Genomic DNA, 24,313 nt, shown 5'->3' on the forward strand with positions numbered 1-24,313 from the left:
CAAACAGCCAAAAAGATAGAAAAATTTCTTGTGGCTTTGTTTTATTTCCTTCATTCAGGTTCCAAGCCTATAGGATGAGCCTCCTTGCATGCAACGTTACCCAGGTGCAATAGAGCCATTAACCAATCCTTCGTATTGTAATGTTTCTTGATAGCCCATTTGATTTCAATAGTCCTTCTAGATGGGCAGGGTGGATGATCCCCATCATGCCTGCGTTCACAAGTTCAGAGCAAACATTTTCAAAGTTATAAAGCAAAACTTACATATTTTCTTATAGCATGGAATTTAGTGTTTAGACTCTATGAAACGCTTGTAATTTGCTGAGTTACAATGTCGGTTCATTGTAACTCAGCAAATTACAAGCATTTCATAGAGTCTAAACACTAAATACGTTCTATAAGACTAACACCTAGTTTGAGCAACACTAACATGCAGATGAACTGGTCTGGTCTCCAGCTACAAGGTTCTCAGTTCTTAGCTAATACCTGCAGCCTGGAAAAGACCTGCCATCTGGCCTGCCTGTGTCACATGCAGATGATTAGAACTCATTGAATGGTTTGGAGCTTGTTTCAATTAATCTTATGTTGGGACAAGTAGGAGCATTAGGACTAATTAAACATACATACCAAGGCTTGCTTAGTCAGTGGTAATTAAAATGGCAGTAGGCAGCACTAAAATATCTAGGAATACTAATCCTCAGAGATTAAAAGCAGATAATTGGGTCTAAATTCGAATTATCACACAAGTCACTAAAGACCTGGTTAAATGGGAAGATACCTCCTAGAGCCTCTGGGAAAAAAAATTATCCAGATAAAAATGAACACGTGACCAAATTAATGTGCTCTGGGGACTCCCACTCCCAATTTCCCAACACTAGTTTCAGAAAAATCAATGATAATCTGAAACTTTTTTTATGGTGAACAGGGAATGGCCAGGCATCTCCTTTCAGATATTTCAGCTACTGGTTGAACAAAGGGGTTCAGATTCCCAAATCTGAGGCAAGACAATAACGCCTTTATAATGAACCGGGACATGCATTGGATATATGCTATACAAATAAAATACTTACGTGGGTGAGTCCCAAGAAGGAGATCCCCAACTATTTTCCACCCATGGCTACAATGGGCTTTGGATACTGTAGGTACTTAAACAATCTAATCATCCATACGGCCTATCAGATATAGGCCAATTTAGCTCATCAGCATGAACTCCACCCTTCATCTGATGTACAGGCCTCAGTCTGGAGGAATCCCATAGTAAAATATCATGGCATGGTGGGAAGAGGATAATGTGGACAAACTAGATAGTGTATGTGTATATAGCTGATCACAAGATCACACCATTCGCATCCCTCCAGCTACAACACAACCTGCCTAGTACAGTAATATGGGAACATGTTCAAATCAGTCACCTACTCACTTCAGGATTTGGCCTGGAAGCACTGTCCAAAGCCCAGAACTCACATTTTGAGTTATGTTATTTCCCCAGAACAGCAGCTTTGCTGTATGAATTCCTAACAGCTCACCAAAGAGTTAATAATAGATGTAAGAAGGCAAAAATGGAACAAAGAACTGGCAAAAAATATCTTACCCCCACAATGGAATAGGGCAATGTGAGAGATTAAAGAAGTGACCCTGGATTTCCAATTACATCTCATTCAACGAAAATTGTATGAAGGGTCCACTGGTCAATCCAAAGATTTTATGATATGACAGCTACCCCCAATAACTGACGTTGGAAGTCCTCTATCTTCTTACCTTTCTGTAAAGCACATATTTCACTGTCATTGCAATACAAATAATAAAATAATACTTCATAATATTTACAATGGGGCCTGCGGGATAAAAATGGAAAGACATCAGAATGTTGGCTATTTCAGTGCTCAATAATTCCCAGGCATTGCTGTGGGAAGATACTGATGCACATGTAAATATTTTCCCATGCCTCTTCATCATGTGCAAATTTTGCATGTGTAAAGCATATGTGAACATACATAGAGCCTCAGTGGCAATGCTGTGAGTGAGTGAGTGTGTGTGTGTGTGTAAATAGTTGCTTGTCTACATCACCGGGGGGAGACGACTGAACTGCATGTGAAAATTGCTACTTTAGTTGCATCAGTGGAGTACAACTTTTTGAAAATCTAGTCCTGCATGTGTTTCTCATTCACTTTAGGAGGCACAAGATCATGGAGAAACAGTAGCCAGGACCAGATGTTTTTGTACTCCTCCAGTGTGAGAGAGAAAGGCCAGTGTAAGGAACTCCAGGACTCTTGGCTTTAGGACACCTAAAATATCAGGGGACAGAACCCATCCTGGTCTAGTGGCTTCACTCTCCAAGGACTCAACCCTGCTTCCATTGCCTTTACTGGCAAAACTCTCGGCCTTCAGTGGTGCAGAACCTGGCCAAAATTGTCGTTTAAGGGGAGAGCAGCAAATGCAGATGCTATCCATTGGCCACTCATTGCACTGCACTTTAGTTCAATAGACAACCAGTGGAGATTCTTGGATGTGGGCCAGTAAAGACTGGATGTACAGCAGAGGTTTAATTTAATATTGGGTGGGAAGGGTAAAAGCCCGTAGCCCTGCCAAAACATCACTTTTAAACTATGTGCCTAATTCCTAAACAATTGAGTTTTAAGGTTTTTAATAACTCCTTGAATTTTTCCAGAGCTCTACTGCTGATGTGGTAACATTTCCAAATGCAATGTAGCCCTCGCTGCTCCACATAAAACATTCACTTTTCATTTAAGCCTTCAGGAAAAACAAAATCTGGATTACTTTCAAATTACTGACCGAATTCAAAAAGACATTTTAGCCCTTTATAGGGTGAAGATAAAAGAACGAACAGCCCCTGCTGTGCCAGGAAAAACTTTCACTTTCTGTGAAAAACATTAAGAAATCAAATGAAAGAATTTACAAATTGGACAACGATGCATGTACATGTCAGACCCTTGAGATGAGATGATGCCCATCATAAACTCTAGCTGGATTCGTAAATAAGACTCAGTGTTCTAACCTTAGGGTATTAAAGTGGAAGCTCTGACTGAAAGCTCTCTTTGTGATGATCAGTTCTAGAGATTTATATTGAGGGAATGTTTCAGTATTTAGAATCTTACTGAAATTGACCAAGTATTTGATAGCTTGGCTGCCTCCAGCATTGGAGCCTTGGGATATGTGAAAGGTTTGTTAGTGAGTATACTTGTTTTGCCATTTGTGTCTCAGGACGACCCAATCCTGTGAAGTGCTGAGTGCCCTCATTTCACATGGAAGCCCTCAAGAGGTGTGAGTGCTCAGCACTTTACAAAGTAAAACCCCAAATGCAGAAGGCTTTGATCCTTTGGCTGCTTTATCCCATGACCTGTTAGTCTGATCAAAACCTCTTTACAAAAAATATTATTTATTCTCTTCAAAAGAGGAACCATTTTAGATGGCAGAGCTGATCACTGGATATTGCAGTTGTTAAAAGCACAGTTGTACTCTGAAAATGGACTACCTTATCAGCTCTGCTCTTGGGGTGTATTCAGAGTCACATTTGTCACTTTCATGACAAAAAATATGCCTTTAGTACTGTTTACTCCTTCAGGGGCCAGCACTGTTTAGTTGGCTTCTATTCCTTTTTGTGTATCAACAAGGGAATTATTTACTGCAGCAACCTGCATAGAACTTGGAGGGAGCAGGCACAGATTGCAAGAGGAAAGGGTTTAGAAGAGGTACCAGGAAGTCACTCTGCCTTCACATGGCTAGAATTCCAGCTGCATTGACAGCATCTCTGTATAAAGTTCTCTTAATAAAGAGCCAATTTACTGTTAAAAGCAGGGAGTCCTTTCATGTTATAACCCAGCACATAGTGCATGAAATATTTACTAAATCCCATCTCCAGAGCCAATCATTCATAGCACACCTGCACAAACATATTGCAGACAATAGACTTCTACAGAGTTTGGCCCACTGGACCTTTATCGCTGGTGATCATGAATGAAAGGAAAGACCCCAGCTTGACTCTCAGGGCTCAGGTTGAGTTTGCACGGCTGGCAGTTAACATCCTTTTACTTGGCAACTGAGAACATGGGATCTATAAGTCATAGTGACACAATAAACGTGGTAACCTATGGACTGTAAGGTCTTCGGGGCAGGACTATCTTTTTGTTCTGTTTGTACAGTACCTAGCACATCCGAGTCTTGGTCAATGACTAGGACTCTGAGACACTATAGTAATAAATATAAATAATAATAATTTCACTCTTAATACTGCATTTTAAATGTAATTATTTAAACAAGGTCATTCTAAATAAGTGTAAGAGAGACATGGGGATTACCTACCTATAATTGCAGCAGACATATGCTAACTTAGATTTTCATACTAAGGTTGGATGAGAATGACATTTCTGTATTTCCCCTGCCCATTCTGGGCAAATCCAGGAAATGCACAACAGTGGGATATTAAAAATAAAAACCTGTTTCTAAACTTTTCCAAATGACCAGAAAGATTCAGGTGTGGTTTGAGTTTTGGGTGATGGTTCCCATTTTTATTTTCTCCCAAAAAGCTTCATCCAACCAGTGGTATATTGCACACACATTGGATTTTGTTTTTTGTAAGGAAAGACATTAGGCCCTGACATGTGCTGCTAATAATCTTCCAGGCTTTCTTTTTTCATTCTCCAAGCATAGCCACACCCAGCTTCCTGGTACATTTGTGGACAGACTAGTACAATTTCCTACACTAAGAATTTCTCTACCCCTAGAGGACTTTCAAAACTCTATGGACCTGATTTTCAAATCTGGCCTCCATTTTTGTACCCAAACTGAATTTCACTCACCAGGCAGTTAGAGGTATAAATGGGAGCACAAATGTTTTGCACAAATGGAGCCCTGGTTTGAAACGCATATGTCATTGCATTACACAACCTTAACTGATATTACACATACAGACACACAAAACATTAAAAGAACATTATTAAGGTTGCAAAGTCAAGAACTTGGTAGTTAGGAAATGTCAGAATTAAGGTTGCCTGTGCAACTGAACACAGGGTCTCACAATGGAAAGTGACAGGGCAGTGGCAAACAGGGTCTTATAATGGGTAACTTTAAAAACAGGTGGCCGTTCCAGTCTCACCTATACCATGTATAGAGCTTACAACTTCTGTTTGGGGTGGTGATTGCTCAGAGCCCTTGTGTTTGGCATCAGTAAGCTCTTTTCACCTTGTAGAAGAGTTCACTCACTGCTGGTGTGCCCTCTTGGCTGGATAAGGGGTAACAGGCTCTTTCCCTGCCTGCCCCACCCTGCTGACAGCCATTCCCAGCCCTGTGGAGTCTCTCTTCCCCTAACTTGGCCAATTTAGGCCTTTGGAGTAACAAAGTCCAAAGTTCAAATCTTTACCAAAAGGTATTTGGCGCCATCTCTGGGCCCAATGAGCCTCACATCCTTCTCTCAGGGCTCTCCTTTGTTCTCATCCCCTCCTCAGGACCTTGTAACACCTTACCAATGGCTGATAGGTTCACCTTAACTTCAGGGCCAGGACCCCCAGGGCCCTCCCTTAGAATCCCCCAACAGAATCCCAAACCAACAAGTATAAGCTCAAACCCACTTCCATTGTCCTTGGGCTTGATCTTTCATCCCTCTCTAGTTTCCCCTGCTCTATTCACCGGTTAAATGTGTCAACATATCTCAGCTATATCATTGGTTTTGTGTGCATGTGTCCAGAAATTCTTCCTCAAGGGGGCTCACAAAGAGGATGGCATATTGGGAGTCATCCTAGCACCCATGGGTGTTTGCATGGTTTGGACAAAGTCCAGGATACACACCTTAACACACAGAACACTGCCTTCACCAGACAAGGACGCTCCACCAGAGAAGTAGATCACATCATAGAATAGGCCACTCAAATACCCTGAGAAAAACTGCTTAAATTTTGGGGGGAAACCCCTCTGACCGCACAGTCATCACCTACCACCCTATACTGGTAACCATTTGGAGTAATATTAAATAATTACAAACCATACTCGATGGTTACTAAATCCAGAAAGAAATCTTTCCCCACCTCCCTCTTCCAGCCTTCAAACAACCCTAGACCCTCCTCAAGCTCATCATCAGAAGCAAGCTCCTCACCAACTCAGAGCTGCACCAGATCCTGTCAGAGCAACAGATGCAATACCTGCAGACATATCTCCACTGCTACAGTGATGAACATGCTCCACAACACAGCTTTCATGATCCATGGGTCCTACACATGCCTATCACAACATGTGGTGTATCTCATTCAGCGCACTAACAACTAGATGTGTGAACCCAGACAATCTCTACACTCTCAAATGAACTCAAACAGAAAAATGATAAAAGACAAAAACACCATATCACTCATGGGTGAACACTTTTCCCAAAACGATCACTCCATATCTGACCTCTCAGTCCTTGTCCTCACAGGAAACCTGCACAATACCATCAAAAGACGAGCATGGGAGCTTAAATTCATAACTTTGCTAGACACTGAAAATCATGCTCTTAATAAAGACACTGGATTTATGGTGTATTGCAACAATCTGTAAGAACCCCGCTTTTTTGTCCTATGACTGCAGAAGTATTAACTGGCCACTTCACCTTGAATGGTCTCTTTCAATAGGTGTTAACTACTTATACTAACCAATCTATTCCACCTTGTATTTAGCTGTGATTCTCAGACTACCTTTCCCAGACCTGAAGATCTCTGTGTAGCTTGAAAGATTGTCTCTTTTGCTAACAAAAGTTGATCCAATGAAAGATATTACCTCACTCACTTTGTCTCTCTAATACCCTGGGATGAATATGGTTACAACAACAACACCGCAAACAATGTGGATTTCAATGTGAGTTAGGTGACTGAATACCTCTGAGGATCTGGGCCTATGTGCCTTTGCACCCACCGTACACAGAGTGAAAGTGTGGACATTTCACTAAGGAAGATCCACAAAAGACAAAGGCGATTGAGCCTGAGAACATGTCAAGAAAGCCAGAGCCTGTGCACATTCCCCTCTGAGAGAGAGAAATACACTCTGCTCATTCTACTACTGGGTTCTCATAAGACCCAATCACAATCATAGGGATTCAAAAGTGCCACTCTTCCTGATTCTGTTGGAACAGTATTTTAGGTGGCTGAGTGCAGCCCTGCCAATTGTGTAGGCCTCATAAATGTACATTTATTTCTCTCAGGGTTTACTCAGGCTCAGCTGCCTTCAGCTAAGCATCAAGGTGGAAAGGAGGGTTGGTGTCGCCCTACACTCGTTCAGCATATTTGATTGCTAGCATGGGAGCCAAATTCAGCTGACCAGTGAATCCTGCTTCCGAGGAAAACACTAACTTACTATATCTGATGCTTTGAAATTTATACAAGTAAGATATTTATTTTCATGGGTTCAACCTCTTTATACAGGCTTGCATCTTTCTGATCTGAAGACTGATTCATCAGCTGAAGGCTTTTCCAATTGCTCATATTACGTCCATGCTTTCCCAGCAGCTTACATGGAAATAGCAAACCTGAAAATTCTCTCCTCTTGGCATTTTTTTATAGAGACAGGGTACGTAACAAGGTGCTTAAAGGGGCCTGAGCTAAACCTGTAGAAATCGATGGAGACACTCCCATTGTTTACAGTGAACTTTGACCAGCCCAGTATTCCCCACCTGGACTGCTTGTTGATAAACTGGTCTGGATAGAATGGAGGGCATGTCCATACTGCAATCCAAGGTCCGATTACAGCTCAGGGAGACCCACCAGTGCTAGGTATACCTGCGCTAGCGTTGCTAAAACCAGCAGTGTAGATGTGGCAGTACAGGCTTCACCCCTGCACCTGGGTACCAGGGTGCTGGGTGGGCTTGCACAGCCCAGGGTGAAGCCCTCACCATCACATCTACACTACTATTTTAGCAATCCTAGCAGAGGTAAAGCTAGTGTGAGTATGTCTTCCCAAGCTGCAATCACACCTTGGATTGCAGTATGGACACACCGTGACTTCAACCTTTGCCCAAAACGTCAGCCAAATGAAAATAAAACCCTTGGAAGGTTTTATTCACCCCATTCATGCTTATTTTATTTTCAAGTTCCTCTGTGTTCCTGCCACCAGCTAGCACAAGAAGCAGAAGTAAGGCTTTCCCAGAACCACACATGTTCTGGTGGATTTAACTCCCACCCCCTTTCTTTGTAACTCTGTGGAACAGGGAATGACTCTTTAACGAAACAAGAGCCAGCAGCTGAGTGAATCAGAGGGGAATGAATCCAAATGCAGGGTCTTAGGGGTGTTCTCCATGGCCCACGTAAAAGGCTTTCTGCAGAAGGAGAGGGGTTTGAGGCCTGCTCAGCCAGCAGAGCCAATTCCTGTGCTGAATTTATTGAGTCTGCATTCACAGGCGGGTGGGAGCTTGATTTTAGACTCATTCTGATTTTGATTTGATTTGATTTTTGTCCCTTTGACTTAGAATTATCCGGCAAGCTAGAATGCAGCATTCCCATCCCTGACAAGGAATCATGCCTGGGCCACAGTCAGGGCGTGTGGCAACACTAAATTAAGAATGATGCATTAACTTTAACTCTTCTTTCTTGCAATAGGTCACTGTCTACATCTGCTCCAGAGGAAACTCTACATACTGGACTATAAACTATGAAACCATCCGCTGATTAGAGGCTGGAGACCAGAACTTCCCTGACCCTCAATTTATAGAACAATGGACATATCATCTTACTTATTACCCTGCACGTGTGGCTTCAAAACACATCTCCATCCACCACTGCACTGTGGATGCCTCACTCTTTTCAGCTCATCTGCCCTGTGTTGGTCCCAGACCACAAACTCCAGCCACAGACCAGAGATACATTTTTCAAAATCCAGCTTGAACACATGAGCCACAGACCCACCAATGCCCCAAAAGGCTCTCCAGATGGCTTTGAGAAGGTCCTGTACTTGATATAGGCTGGATGGGTGGGTTCAAGTTGCTTCACTTTAAAACAGAGAACCATGAAGTTGTAACACACATAAAGGGGAGACTTTGTTTTCTTCAGGACCCCAGCCAATGGCATAAGGAGGCAGAATTGAGATTGCACTGGAGTTATTCCAGACTTTCTGACATTTCAGGCTTTGTACTATCGGTTCAAATTTCTAATCTCCTGATTTTCCATTGTTCTTTAACCTTTCAATCCAAATTTCCTAACTTTATTCATTGTAAAACTCTAATACTGGATGAAACTAATAGAACCCTATCGATACTCTCAGCTCTAAACTAAGAGAGGGCTAGACTGTGCCTTGGACTACATGCCCCATGCAAGGGATTAAGAATCCGCTCTGTACCCCTATGCAGGCTATTTGGACCTTGTATCTGGGTGGACAGGGATAGGTGAGTGCTGTTTGCTTACCTACCCCTCCCCAGAGCAGGCTGGCAGGCAGGGTGGAAAGGAGTAGGGGAAGAAGTGAAGCTTTGGCTCTGTTCTCCCCCTTTGCTAGCCAGATTAGCTGAGCCAGCGAGGATGGACAATAATAATTTGGTGCAGGTATAGGCCAGCAGTGAATTATTCCCTACCTGGAGCAAGCCAGGGAGGAAGGAGAGAATCGTGGCAGAACAGCTATACACCAGTCCGATTACGGGCTGTGTGCTAGAGACACAACCTAGTTCAAAGAGCCATCTGGGAATCCTGCAAAACCTCTGAGTATTCCAAGAATCAATAAGTAGTAAGAGCCTCATACATGCTGAAGGTCAGAGGAAGTAAGGCAGAAGGATGGCATCAGACCAGGTGTTGACCCCACAGTACTGTGTTGGAGCAGGGGCTGTACTGCTGAGATGAGATGTCCATCTCTAGGCTTTTCAGATCATCTCTGATGGAAGTAAAGATCCCATGACGAGACAGAGATAGCTCTGGTCCCCTAGCCAGCGTTCCCCTTCTCTCAATATGACAGATTTTTATTCCCCAGGCTGTATGCAAGTTATTGATGAGCTAAAAGTGGCTGCTGAATTAACCTTCCCAGTTACGGCATCCCTAACTATCTAAGTCACTATTAAAAATCGCTTTGAAGTACCTTGAGAACGCTAAACAAGTTTTGTCTCATAGCTTCCTTTTCGCATAGAAAGTTTGAGAGGCTGGAAAAACAGTGATCTATTCTGACATTAGAAAAGAGAAAAACCAAGTCGCAGTCCTTGTTATGAGTGTATGGCGGAAGCACACAAAGGCCCCAGTCAGGATGAGGTCTCCATTGCTCTGGGTATCCTGCAGACACATAGGAAAACACAGCCCAGAGGTGAAGTAAGCCGGTACGGCGTACTGGACTGGACTGGACCGGCTTTCCTGGCGGTGATTTAAAGGGCCTAGTGCTCCTGCCACTGCAGGGAGCCCCAGGCCCTTTAAATCACCTCCGGAGCTCCAGCAGCAGGGCTTGGGCAGCACTTTAAAGGGCCTGGGGCTCCCCGCAGTGGCAGGACCCTTTAAAGGCCCTTTAAAGCACCGCCGGAGCCCGCCTGCCAGAGTCCTGCCGCCGCTACGGGTAGCAGCGGCAGGGCTCCGGCATGGATTTAAAGGGCCCAGGGTTCTGGCCGCTGTGGGGAGGCCCAGGCCCTTTAAAGTGCTGCCCAAGCTCCGGACCTTTTAAAGCGCCACTAGAGCTCTAGCAGCGGGGCTCGGGCGGGGGCTCTCCGCAGTGGCCAGAGCACCAGGCCCTTTAAATCCCCACCTGAGCCCAGCTGCCAGAGCCCCGGGGCTCTGGCAGCCGGGCTCCAGCAGGGATTTAAAATGCCCGGAGCTCTGCAGCAGCCGGAGCCACAGGCCCTTTAATTCACCCCTGAGCCCCGGGGCTCCCAGCCGCCTCTGCAGCAGGGTGATTTAAAGGCCCCAGGGCTCCCAGCCAGAGCCCCGGGGCCTTTAAATCTCCTCTTCCGGTTAAGGCCGTGCCTCTTCCTGTTGAGGCCACGCCCCCACTCAGGACTCCGGCGTACCAGTAAATCCTTTAAATTACTTCATCCCTGACACAGCCCTGCCCTAAAGAATTTTTAGCCATGGATTTTCCTTCCAGCTACACTAATTATACAATATGGTCTAGAGCAGATACCCTTAGACAAAAGGCCAATTCATGGATGTCATGCTGCAGTTAAGCACCCACAGCTGACCTGTGTCAGCTGACTTGGGCTCAGAGGGTTTGGGCAGTGGGTTGTAAAATTGCAGTGTGGACATTTGGGGACCCCACGAAGGGGGAGAGTTCCAGGGTCCGGTCTCCAGCCCAAGCCTGAACATCCATACCACAATTTTACAGCCCTGACTTAGCTGACGCAGGCCAGCCGTGGGTGTTTAATTGCACTGTAGACATACCCAAAGACAAAGTGTAGTCTCAGGTAAATATTTGTATATATTCTGTATTTATTGGGGATGGACTAGATTACTTAATAGGTCTTCTAAATTCAAAGGTCTGAAGAGACAGGAGAAGGTTGGGTAAAGCCTTGATTTCTGAAACCCAAGATGAATGGGCAAAGACAAAGAGGATCTCCCTCTTAATAAACACACTCTGGAACAACAGCCAAAATATAAGTGAGGTATAATGCTCCCTCGTAGTTCTGTGCTAGCAAGCCTAGAAGACTATGAGTAGGATGTGTGTTTGTGGTTGAGTGAGGTATGCAAGTTATGTTCGGTGTGGATGGAATATGCATGGTGATGAAAGCTGTGGTATAGAAAAATGAACACAGTTGTATCGGGAAAAGAAGGAATGCTTACAGTGTGTGGTGTCCTCAACTGTGGATTAGTTTGGACAGGGATGTAAGGTGGGAAAGACATATCCTGAACACCTGTTTCTACATCAGTATTTTTTTTTCTCTTTCAGGATACACTGTGTCTTGCTTCTGACTTTGTCCCTGTATTACAGTCAGGTCTTTTCCATCTCATGCAAGAACAGTTTCTCACGCTATGCAAGTCAGTTCTACTTCCAAGCATTTTGAAGTGTGCACAGTTTGAGGGTGGGGTGTGGTGTTTGCAGGTATGCATTACAACTAGTGGGAGTTGCTTGCAAATCATGCTTATGAAACAGTAGGTCAGTGGAGCAAATGCAAAGCATGTAAGCTGTGACCTAAACCTACTGCTGCAGCTGTGCATGCACTCCATGTCTTCCTATATATGTGGGACTCAATCCTGTATTCTTTGCTCATCTCAAGCTCCCATTGAAGTCAATGGGAATTGAATCTCTCAAGGAATGCAGGACAAGGCCCAGGAAGAGAGCATTGTTGGAGAAGTTTTCAAAATCCCATGCAAGGAGACAGCCATGCAAAATGTACATACCTTCATTGCTTTGCAAAACTGCTGTTTGCAAATGCAAACTGTGCATGTAATTACTTGGTTGCCAGTCCTGCACCCCCTTTTGTCAACAGAAGGAAACCTCATTAACTAAAAAGAATCAGGATTGTATCACTCATTTCCACATGAGGTTACAGGGTTTCGCAGATGCAATGGTGTGCATGCATTTCTGCAGGCACTAGAAAATGTACAGTGCATAGGGATGTGCAATGATCTAAATCCCCATGTGCTCACCTGAAAAATTAGCCCTTGGTCTCTGACTTCAAGACAGGGAAAAAATTCACTTGAAATGTTAAGAAAAATAATAAAAACTAAAACTTAAAAAAATATAAATTTAAAAGTAGAAATAAACGGAAGGAATAGAAAATCATTTGTGCTAAGTAGTGTAACAAAATATTGTTTGGCAAAGCTGTCTGGTTGTGGATAGATGGAGAGGGTTAGGGCTTCAGTCTTGCATTTGGTTTGGCTGTTGAAGTTTGAAAATTCAATAATAATAAAACAATTTAAAATAGGAAACTCTAAAACTCCCGAGATCCATGGACATGTCTCTGATCTTCATTCAAAGGGGACTTCCGCTTGCAGCCTTCACTGTAGCTCTTGCTTGGTGAATTCACCTTTCACTTAGGAAATTAAAAAGTATCCTAGGATGGCTACCATCATCTAATGCTATGTTGGGTGCTTGGTTGCTAGTATTTTCAGCTGGATCCTAGAAATTTTAGTTCAAGGACACTAGGGCAGACCCCTTGTGACAAGTGCCATGGGGTCTTCAATGACCATGCACAGCAGATGGACTTTGGCTTTTAAGGTCTCACCCAAAATACCTAAACACAGTAAATGGCCTGGTACTTAATTGATCTAACTTGGGAAGATGAAGGGCTGTCTCCATTCTGCCAGGATTAGAACCTGTAATTCTAGTGAGTCTCAGTATTGCTAACCTAATACATAGGCCTCCCTACCATCCCCTATGGTTTATAGGCCTCATTCCACTTTTGCTCCCTAAAACAGCTTGCTAAAATGTAATATTTTATCCTTGTGTAGATCCCAAGGATTGGCAACACTGTACATTCAACTAAAAAGTACAAAGACAAATAGCCATTCATGATGTGGGATCCCTAATGCACTCTGCTCCAAATATAAATAACGCAAGGGTCAAAATAAAGTGGGCCACATTGGAGGCTTGGTCTGCCATGGTTTAATACACTTAGGACCCTATTCTTCTCTTACAGTTGTGTAAATGAAGAGTAAAACCACAGAAGTCAGTGAAAGCAGAATCAGACCCATAGATTTTTACTGTTAGAGTGTGGGTCACGTGCCACAATATAGCACTAACCAAAGCCCCACAACAGCCTTCCAAACTCTGGATCTTCATTTACACCCTGGCCTCTTTACTCTGCTTTGAGGATCAGGCCATGCGTGTCTGAAACCTGGGTTTGGATCTGAATTATGTGGCTTTGGCTTCTCTCTAGGCATAAGTGGAAATAGGTTTGGTGGTCTCATTGAAGGCTCCAGCAGACAGGTGAGCTGGCCGCACTCAAAACCACTGTATAATTCTGTGTGACTGGCACCCTTTGCTCAAGAGGAGCCTGATATGTGAAAGCCAGCACTGAATTCCATTGGCAGAGGCTTTGGGGCGGATTGTATAGCAGCTGGCTCCATCTAAGGCTATTAGTCCCTCATTTTCATGAGCACCAGATCCATGCTGCATTTGAAAGCAAAAGGATAAATTACCCATCGTGCATTTGATAATAAAAATGCCATTAGTAAAAAAAGATTCTCCCTAAAAGCGATACTTTCACAATAGTCAATTAAATCAAATAATAAATGACACTGATTTAATTGTTTTATGTGTACCATAACAAAGATCCTGGAGTCTGAGCATGAACTCACAGTGGGTAGGTCAGTGGTAACAAATCGTGTTTTAACAAGCCTGACAGAGATCTGCTGAGCAATGTCCATCAGGGCCAACACTGCTTGGCTGTCTCAGTGGTGCTGGGGAGATAGACTTGCATAACAGTGTCGCACACTCCCTAGCTGACACCAGCCAAGCATAATGAAACTTGGCCAAAGGCTTCTTTAGCATGATGGAGAAAGAGAAGTGCTGAAGAGGCCTAAACATGGCTGAATGGATGAATTAGAATAAAATGGTTGCAATAATATAGTCTGGGACAGCATGTTCAGTGCTGAAGCCAATAAAACTCCGATCCAATTCCAATCGCTCACCCCTTTCTATCTGCATGCTGTCCTGTCATGTGTGCTGCAGAAAATGATGCAAACACACACACAGAGCCCACCAGGGCTGGATTAACCTTTTGTGGACCTGACGCCAAACATATTTGTGGGCCCCCATGGAGGCAAGGGTGCATGGCACGGGGAGGTCAGGCCCCGGAGCAAGGGGCCAGCAAAAGGCAATGGGGCATGGCATGGCAGGGGCGGCCCAGCTCCGCTCCGCCCAATGTGAGAGCACTATTTACAAACCGGCAGTTGCCAGACACACAGTGGCCTGCCCAGCCTAGTGCGGCCAGCGTGCCCCTTCCCCTCAGGGGTGGGCCTATGCCACACCACACAGCCCCCCCACCCAACACCCCCTGACTCCCTATGGCCAGAGGGCCTCCACACCCACTGTGCCCAGTGCCCCCCCAGACCCACCCAGAAAAGCACAGCGCCCTGCACAACACCACCTCTGCCCACAGCCCCACCAGAACTGCCCAGCGCCCCCCACAGAACCCCTGCTCTCTAGTGTTCCAACACACACAGATCATCCCCGCCCCTTCACAGTCCAGCACCCCCTCAGATTCCCCACAGACCCACTCCCCTAAGCCCTGCCGCCCGGCCACACTCACCAGCCTTGCTGGGAGGTGACTGTGTCTGCAGGGCTGAGTCGGCAGCGCAGCCAGGGCCGGTCCCAGACCTGGGAATCGCTCCAACCCCTCGGGAGTGGCAGATCAGCCAGGCCAGGACCTGCCCCGGCCGGGGTCCCTCAAGACGCACTTGCCTGGAGGGGCCCAGCCAAGCCCCCTACACTGTTCTCCCCAACACACACCTGGCTGAGACTGGACAGGCTTCTGCACCAGTCCAAAGCAGCTCAGCTCCGGGGAGACAAGTGGGGCCCCATAGGTGGTGGGAAGCAGAGACTGCCCAGAGCCAGAGGCGCACTGGGGTCCGGCCAGGGGGCTGAGAGGAGCAGGGGGTGGGGCCAGGGGGTGAAGAGGAGCCCTTGGCCAGCTGGCGGGCAGGTCAAGAGGAACAAGTGGTGAGCAGGGGGATCCAGCAGGGTCTCGGGGTGCAGCGCAAGCGAGCAGGCAGGGGCCTCTTCTGAGCATGGGCCTGGCTCCATGGAGCCATTGTAAACCCAGCACTGGAGCCCACCCTGCTCACCACCATTCCGTTGAAACTAAAGAAGCAGGGAATTTGCTACAATTCAACCATAGTACCTCAGTCCAGACTTGAAAAACCCTGCCTGGGGCAGCTTGTTTCACAAGCTGCTTGAGATATTTGGGTAAAACTCCTACTGGGTATTGACTAAAGCTCGTTGGGAATTTTTCAAAGAAACATTTTTGACTGAAAATGCCAATTTGTCAAAACCCAAACTTTTTGTGAGAAACAGTTTTGACAATTTTCCATTCTGAAATTGTTTTTTTTTTTTGGGGGGGGGAGGGGGCGGGCGGAGGGGAGAATTTTTGAAATTGTCAAAAAGTCCCATTTGGACATTTTTGAAATGAAAAATTCATTTTCTTTTGTTTGAAACAACTTTTTGTTTACAATTTAAGTTAATTTAGGGTTAATTTCTTTAAAGGTCAAAATTGAAATGAATGTTTTGAAATTAAGCATTTAGTTTAGAGAGACCTGATATGAAGGCTTTTTTAAAAAGATTTTTGGTTCATGAACATTTTCGAACCAATGACTTTTTCCTCCCAATCTGGGAAGGGATTTTTTTTTCAAAATCTTAAAAACTCACACAGGCCTAGAAAACAACTTTTCATCCAGCTCCAGGATTGGCTAGAGCACAGCGAGCAATTCATAATGAATCATTTATTCCAGCAAGTTTTCCTCATTTTCTATTTGCAAATTTTCTGCAAACAATGTGTGATTTTCTCAGATGAATTGATTAGTTGCAATTATTTACTGATAACTTCTGTAAACAATTTTTGGTCTATAGATTGCCTTCAATGAATTAATTTTGAGGGTTTGATATTTCAAATCCAAGCTGAGTTGGTTAATTTTGATGCAATAGGTGCCAAGGAATTGTTTCTACTCCCTGCCTGAATAAGTATAATTCCTAGAATCAGGTTTCCAGGTGAAAAACAAATTTAGAAATATAAAATAATTTTTCTGTGATTATTCTCTACTATTATTATTTACTTGTATGCAGTAGCGCTTACATATCCCAGTTATTGACCAAGACTGCACTGCATTAGGTGCTGTACAAACACAAACAAAAAGATGGTCCCAGCACAAGGAGTTTACAATCTAGGTATAAGACAAGAAACAGCTGATGGATACAGAGAGACAGGAAGGAAAAACACAAGGAAATAAAGTAAGATTCACCTAAGATTAGCTGTTATTGAAAACGTTGCTGCCTGAAAGTAGACACAGAAGGGGTAGGAACACAAGCAAAGTATAATTAATTTTTATTTGAATGAATACTCAACAGGAATGTTTTGGGATGTACTCACCCTGCTCTCATACTGAAGCAAAGAAAGCCGGTTTACTGGATGAGCACCCAAAGAAATTTCTGTTCCCAGCAACTGGCTGGACTCTTCAGGCATTGAAGATTTTAGTTGTTTCAAAATCCAGGGCTGGAGCGTTATAGGGAACGGACCTTTCAGCAGAATTGGGATTTCTTGTTTATGTCAGAATGTCCCATGGTGACAAACCACTTTGTGTCACTTTGTGGCTCAGTGCTCCGCTGCTCAAAGTTCCTCCGTGGCACAGTGTCTGTGATGCACCACAGAGATGTGTGAGGTGAATATGTGGCAAAGAGGTGCCAGCCTGGTCCAAGCTGTTCAAACCTTTGATCAGGGTTAGAGGCACCTCCCCAGCTTCCAACCCCTCTGACTACAAGTTCTCATGAGGTGTAAGTCAGACTACGTTTTGGCCCGTGATGTTCATGAACAAGGTCAGTGTGGCGTGAGAGCAGCCATGCAATTTTCCCCGCTAGGCTCACTGTTGAAATGTGAGGCATACATCCATTCTGTTTACACATACACCACTGGATGTCTTCTAAAATAGTTAAGAGCATCAGATTCTCAGTCATGAGAGGAAAATGACCTCCCAAAAGCAACATGGACACAGATTCCTCTTTCTTTCTTTGGAAACCCAGAAAACATAAGACCCATAAATATCACAGCCTTGAACAAGGAGATGAGATAGACAAGGATGACTTCCAAATGCAACTCAGAGGAGAAGAGAGAAGGAAATGGATACTATGCAGTACAGCTCAGTGATGATAACAAATTAACACAGATTAATGCACTTGCTGGTTCCCAGGTGTTGCTTTGGCATCAGACATGGCCCAAGAAAGAAAATTTAACATTAGGTGTGTGTAATGTATTCAGAAGCTGGAGGCAGCCACAAAAAAAACCAAACAAAAAACAAATTGAAATTTCTCTCTCTGTAACTTTAGCTCATGGGTATTTCTAGTCTTTCCCTCCAGTGCATCTTAGAAAACAGCTTTTAAATTCACCAAAACCTGGACATACAGCACGAAGGACATGCCAGCAAGTTAGCTGTTTATTTTATAAGGGGATTTAAATATTGTAAAACAGAATAGAATGCAGGTGTTTGCATTATAGACAAGTTAGTCCTGTGTAAGCTATGTAAAGAAGTGACTTCCAGATGAGAGAGACTTTAGCTCATCCTGGCTCAGCAAAAAAGGCAGTTGCTTTTGGCTCACCTGGTAGAGATTCTTCCTTTGGACATAAGGGTCCTGGTTCAAGTCTCTGCTATGGTTGCATTCTGGGGAAGCACATATGGTGCAATAAACCTGACACTCACACAACCTCGCTGACTTCAGAATTTAGCTACCAGATAGGGGAGTCCGCAAACTGGGTTAAATACATCCCAGTATCCGTGGCCACCAGACAGAGAGATAAGGATGGACTCTACTCCTGGAATAATGATCCTGACATTACTGTTCTGCTTGTATGGCTCAACCTGTGGACAAGTTATACTGAGATTTATCTACAAATAAAGCCATACAAGTGGCTAACAATAACATTTACTGATTTCTACACCGGAATCTGGTAGCCAGAAGAAAATCACAGCTGCCTCATTGAAGGCTTCTTCACCAGACAGACCCAAATCTTGTGCATAGTAGCTGATCAGTCCTAAAGGTATGTCTACACTATGTCTGGAAGTGAGCCTCCCAGACCAGGTCCACAGATGTGCGGTAGCAGGGCTTGTGTGAGCATAGCTTGAGAGCCTGAGCTCCATCCCAAACCATGATATCAAAGCAACATCTACCAGCTACTTTTAGCATGCTAGCGTGAGCTGTGCTAACCCAAGTCTGTTAACCTGGGCTCAGTGACTCACTCCCAGATGCCATGTAGAAATACCCTTAGAGGACAAAAGGCGTTTTGAAGAGACAGTCTGCGCCTCCTCTCACATGGCTTAACAATGGTGTAACTCCACTGATGCCAGCACTGTAACTCCTGATTTCCCCCCGCATAAGTGAAAGGAGAACCAGGCTAACGCTAGCTAATGACTAATGAGCATAGCCATGCCTTCTATTGGACTGAGTTTACCTGAATAGTCCCAGTAACAGAGATGGATTCAAAGCTCAACCCTGGATCTGAACAGCCCAGAATTTGGAGGGAGGGCATTTTTGGGGTGCGTGTTTTCCACCCACATCTGAACCCAGAGGTGGATCAGAATGTCATGACTTGTCCCCTCCCATCCCCAAATGCCTGCTGAAACAAAGCCCCCAAGTCCAAACACCTATGAGCTGGGGCTGGTAAGGGAGGGGAAAGGTTGCGGGGACCCAGATTGAGGTCCAAATGTTGAGACCTATATCCCCTTTCCACTCAGTACTAGGGTTCTCTCTGCCAAGAAGTAATTCCTGGTGAAAAATCACCCCTGTGCAGAGGGTCGGGACAAAGCATATACATCAGGTAAGTCTAAGGCATCATGCACAGATGTGAATTTCACCTCTTTGGATATTTGATGGCTTGGTGAGGCCTGGCTCTAATCAGAGTGTTGATAAAGAGAATCTTGGACTATGGGGAAAAATGTGTCTTTTATTTGGTTATGTTTCTCCGTACCTTGTTTTCTGTCCCCCATCTCCAGCCTCTCTCTTTCCCTTCTCATCCACCCTTTTCCTGCCTTAATTCTGGGATTGCCACAGCCTGCTTTAATCAATCCACAACACATTTGCAATTAGCCTGAGTCAAAGAGATCCACCTAAGAGCACTTTATACACAGTATGTTTGTCTCTGTTTCTAATTAGAGTGTCATGCACAGTGATGCTAAACTTAAGGTTATGTCAGCACTTATTAGAAATCCCTATTTTCAGAGAGATTACAATGTTGGCATTAAAATCCCCTCCAGGCTGAAATTAGGAACACAAGGACTCAGCGCAAAAGCAAGTTTTTTTAAGCCAAATTTTGGAGAGGAGAGTGTTTGCGCATGGGGGAGTTTCAAAGCTGTGAGCTTAGAAAGAGAAAGAGAGAGAGAGAAAAAGAGAGAGGTAGTTCCTTACATGCAAACTAGATTTTTTGCTAGTCAGATCAGTTCCTCTGAAAATCCCAGCCTCTGGGAATTAGTTAGTGATCTCCTTGAGACTCATCCCACTCGTATATACAGGAGTCTGGATTGGTAGCTTCCCCTTCCAGCTCACGATGGACAAGCAGACAAAACAAAAGACATGCAGCTTCTGTCTGACAAAGGACACTGTTGCCTTAGTGCTTCAACTTCAACCGCTCCTCTTCCTCCCTTCTTCTGAGTGCTGTCAGATCTCTGACCGTAATGGAGAGGGTGAATGGCTGTGGAGCAGCAAGCTCATGCTCATATGTGATTTAATGGGAAGACTGGTGAACCTAGCCAGAGGTCACAGAGTGGGAAGAGAAGGACATTATGGAGCCTTGGTAGCTGCTCCACAGTTAAAGGGGCCACCGGAATCCCGTGCTAAACTTGCCTCCGAACACTGTCTAATGGCCAGTTCTGGCGCTTTTGGCCTGCAACTGTTCATAGTTTCAGTTCAAAGGAGATTTTTTTGTTTGTGCCAAACTGGAAGGATGTCACCAAAACTAGTTTAGAATTAGAGGCAAGTGAAATAATGTAACATACTGCAGCTTTTCCAAACAGTGTGTAACTTTTTTGTGTATCTAGAGTTGAAGAGCTGTGTGTTGATAGGACTACTAATGCAGAGCTAAGCCCTGGGGGCCTTACTTAGTTTTGACTCATTTGTAGGCATCTACCAACAAAGACATTTGAATTATGAATCCTCCCTATTTGCTGTTTGCAGACAACCTACTGACCTAACTAATATCACTTGATAAGAACTCTTAATAATGATAAACACATTGAGAAAACTGTATGCTAGTCAGATGACCTCCCTTCTGACCTTAAAATCTATGAGTCTAATTCATGAACAGGAAAATAGGCTAAATGTATCCAGTAAATTATTTGCTACAAATCATTTGCGGAGTTCTTGTAAATACAGAGATGTGTATCCTTAAGATCTAATATTTTGGCTGCACCAGCCCTCAGCTGATCTCATGGCTGAAGTTCTGGCTATCTTTCCATTCGCATTTCTGGCTATCTTTTTTAAATGTCTTTTAGAGAAAAGAATTAAGTGGATTTTAGACATCAGTATGGTTTCTTCACCATTTACTCTACTTCATTTTGGCCCCAATTCACCAAGGTACTTAAAGATATGCTTAATTTTAAGCACATGAGTGATTTCAGTGGGACTATTCAATTAGGCATGTGCTTAAGTACCTTGCTGAACTTAGGCTCTTATTTCCAAGGAAAAAGATGAGTCTTTCATGATCTGACTTTCAGAAGTGCCGAGCACCCATAAATTCCATTAAAACCAGTGGTATCTGCACGTGCTCAACACCTTTGAAAACTGGGCCAGGAGACTGCATGTAGATTACAGAGCCTTAAATAATACTTCATAAAAAACAAGGACCCTCTGCCAAGAATTGACTGATCTGGTGGATCAGTTGCATGGGGCCAAAAAAAGTTTCAAAAATGGATTTGTGGTCTGGCTACTACCAAATCTGGATCAAACAGAAGGATGTGTTAAAAAAAATCTAAGGGTAAGTGGGGGTTGCATGAATTTACTTTTGGAATGAGAAGTGCACTAGCTACATTTGTGAATGTAAGGAATGGGGTGTTCCCCTAAATGAGTTCCCCTAAATCTCCGATGCAATTCCAGCAGATGATGCTCTGGTTTATAGCATGACAAAGATAAACCATAGATGATATTTAAAGGCAGTGTTCCAAATCCTCCATCAAAATAATTTTTATGCCAAACATGGGAAGTGTGGGTTTGACAAACAGAAACTGCAATTCCTTAGGTTTACAATGTCCCATAAAGGCTAATCTAAAGGAAAATCAAATTAAGCTCAAATTGGCCACCTTTAAATTGTCTTGCAGAAGTGAAAAAACTTTTTTGGATTTGCCAATTACAAGAGAAAATTCATGGCTGGAGTATTCCCTAATTGCCTGCCCTTGTTAGAACCATTAAAGGCAAACACATGGTTTGGTGGGTCATAAAAGAGCGGGTTGCATTCTCTGCACTGAAGCAAGCATTAATTACTACCCTTGTTTTGTGACTTCCTGGTTTACTTACATTGTTATGACTGATATTCCTCTGCTAAGGAAATTGGAGCTGCTTTCAGTCAATGTGATGACCTCAGGGAATGACCAGTGGCTCTGGAGACTTAGTGGCTTATACCAGCTGAATAAAATGATGCTATCCATGAAATGAGGCCACTGTAAATGCCTTAAATGTTTGGTGTGTGTACTCTGAGGGGATGTCTTTTGCAGTTCAAGTAGATTATGCTTCCTTATGATATTTAGAAACCCAATTCTAGAATCATACAATCGTAGGACTGGAAGGGACCTTGAGAGGTCTTCTAATCCAGTCCCCTGCACTCAAGGCAAGACTAAGTATTATCTAGATCATCCCTGACAGGTGTTTGTCTAACCTGCTCTTAAACATCTCCAATGATGGAGATTCCACAACCTCCCTAGGCAACTTATTCCAGTACTTAAACACCCTGACAGCAAGGTAGTTTTTCCTTATGTCCAGTCTAAACCACTCTTGCTGCAATTTAAGCCCATTGCTGCTTGTCCTATCCTCAGAAGTTAAGAAGAACAATTTTTCTCCTTTCTCCTTACAACAACCTTTTATGTACTTGAAAAATGTTATCATGTCCCCCCTCAGTCTTCTCTTTTCCAGAACTATATCAGTGCCAGAGACAGACCAGATAGATGGAATTGCTTCAGGTAAGACCCTGAGGAAAGCTGATATCCAGAAAGGCAAATGTGGTGAATGATTGTTTAATCAAACAGACTTGAAGGTAATTATTCATGCATGCGTTGACCAAGAGCCCCTACGGCTGATTCATGTCTATGAGAGAGATGCCTGGTTTAGTAACATCTTGCCTAACTTAGAGGGAAGTTGCGATAATGTAAGTACTCCTGATAAATTCTAGTAAAGGATCACTTAATCTATCTAGTCCAAAATGAAGAAGTGTGACTGCATATCACATATCTCAGAGCTCCTAATTTTGATACATCTATACTCAAATATGGATGTTTGTTTTACTGGCCCCATACATGAGGGGATGACTGTGAAATGGCAGTGAAAGAAGCCATTAACCTTCTGACTTGTTGCATACTACTTCTTTACCTTCTGACAGATAGGAGCAGGTGATGATAGATCTTATTACAGAGGTACCTACAACTGAACACAGTTACGGTGCTATTTTTATGGCTGTAAAAGGCCTTATACCAGCCCACAAAGACTGCAGCTTGCTGCTGACATACCTGTAGCTCACCAGAGTTTTGTGAACGTTTATCAGATATAAGGGATGATCATATGTGCAGCATTCCTGGGTAACTAGCAGCATTTGGAAGCCTTGTTTACAGAGAAAAATAGCTTTGTCTAGAGTATTTTCTCTTCAGACAGATGGACAGATTGTTCATGTAATTCATACTCTTCTTCATAGGTTGCATTGTTTGTAAATGAGATGCAGTTTGGTTTCCAGATCCAAACTCTCCCAGAGCTCAGGGGTGTTTTGAATCTGTGAGTTTGGTTGGGCCCACTATATAGCTAGTGGCCAATGGCAAAGTTTGGATTTGGATCAGACCTTTCTCAAAATCCGAGGATGGCCAAATCTGAGGGTTCCATTCAGGCCCATTGCAAGTAGTTTTATTCATCAGAGGTCAAATGTTTGGTTACATCTGCTATGCTTGTTTACGTCTCTCTCCAACACTTGACTCTCCAGGTCCCAGTGGACATGTCTGATAGAAAAGGGGAATATGAAGTCGACTGTATTTGGTAAAAGGATGGTGGCAGCACAGACTGATGTGTTTGGGTAAGTAGTTTGAACAGCTTGATTCTCATGTACCTTGGGAATGTTGTAAATGCCATCAGGGACTCTGAAAGTGCACATGGTACTCTAGGTCAGCGCCCTGGCTTGGGGTTGGGAGGATGTTAATGACAGTCAGGCAGTGGGCTGGAGCCAGAGCCGGTGCAGGTGTGTGGCTTAATTGGGAGGCAGGTCACCTAATGAGAGACCAGATGGTGTAGACAAGGGGTTAGCATAAGAAACACAGCAGGGTGAACTCAGAGCCTGGATAAAGACATATTTATACTGATTGAGCTGCAGTCTCTGTAATAATTATCATCTAACCTGCTGACTCAATTTTCTCTATTCTTTCCACCCCTCTCCCTGACCAACTGTATTAAAAGTTCCACCTGTTGAACCTAACTGGCTGGGGAGCAGTGTATTGTGAACAGGAGAGCCTACGCTGAAGTACATGGAATGACATTTCTACTCCCATCCTCTGTTTCAT

This window comes from Eretmochelys imbricata, chromosome 8, assembly GCF_965152235.1.
Source record: "Eretmochelys imbricata isolate rEreImb1 chromosome 8, rEreImb1.hap1, whole genome shotgun sequence".
NCBI classification, from domain to species: domain Eukaryota; kingdom Metazoa; phylum Chordata; order Testudines; family Cheloniidae; genus Eretmochelys; species Eretmochelys imbricata.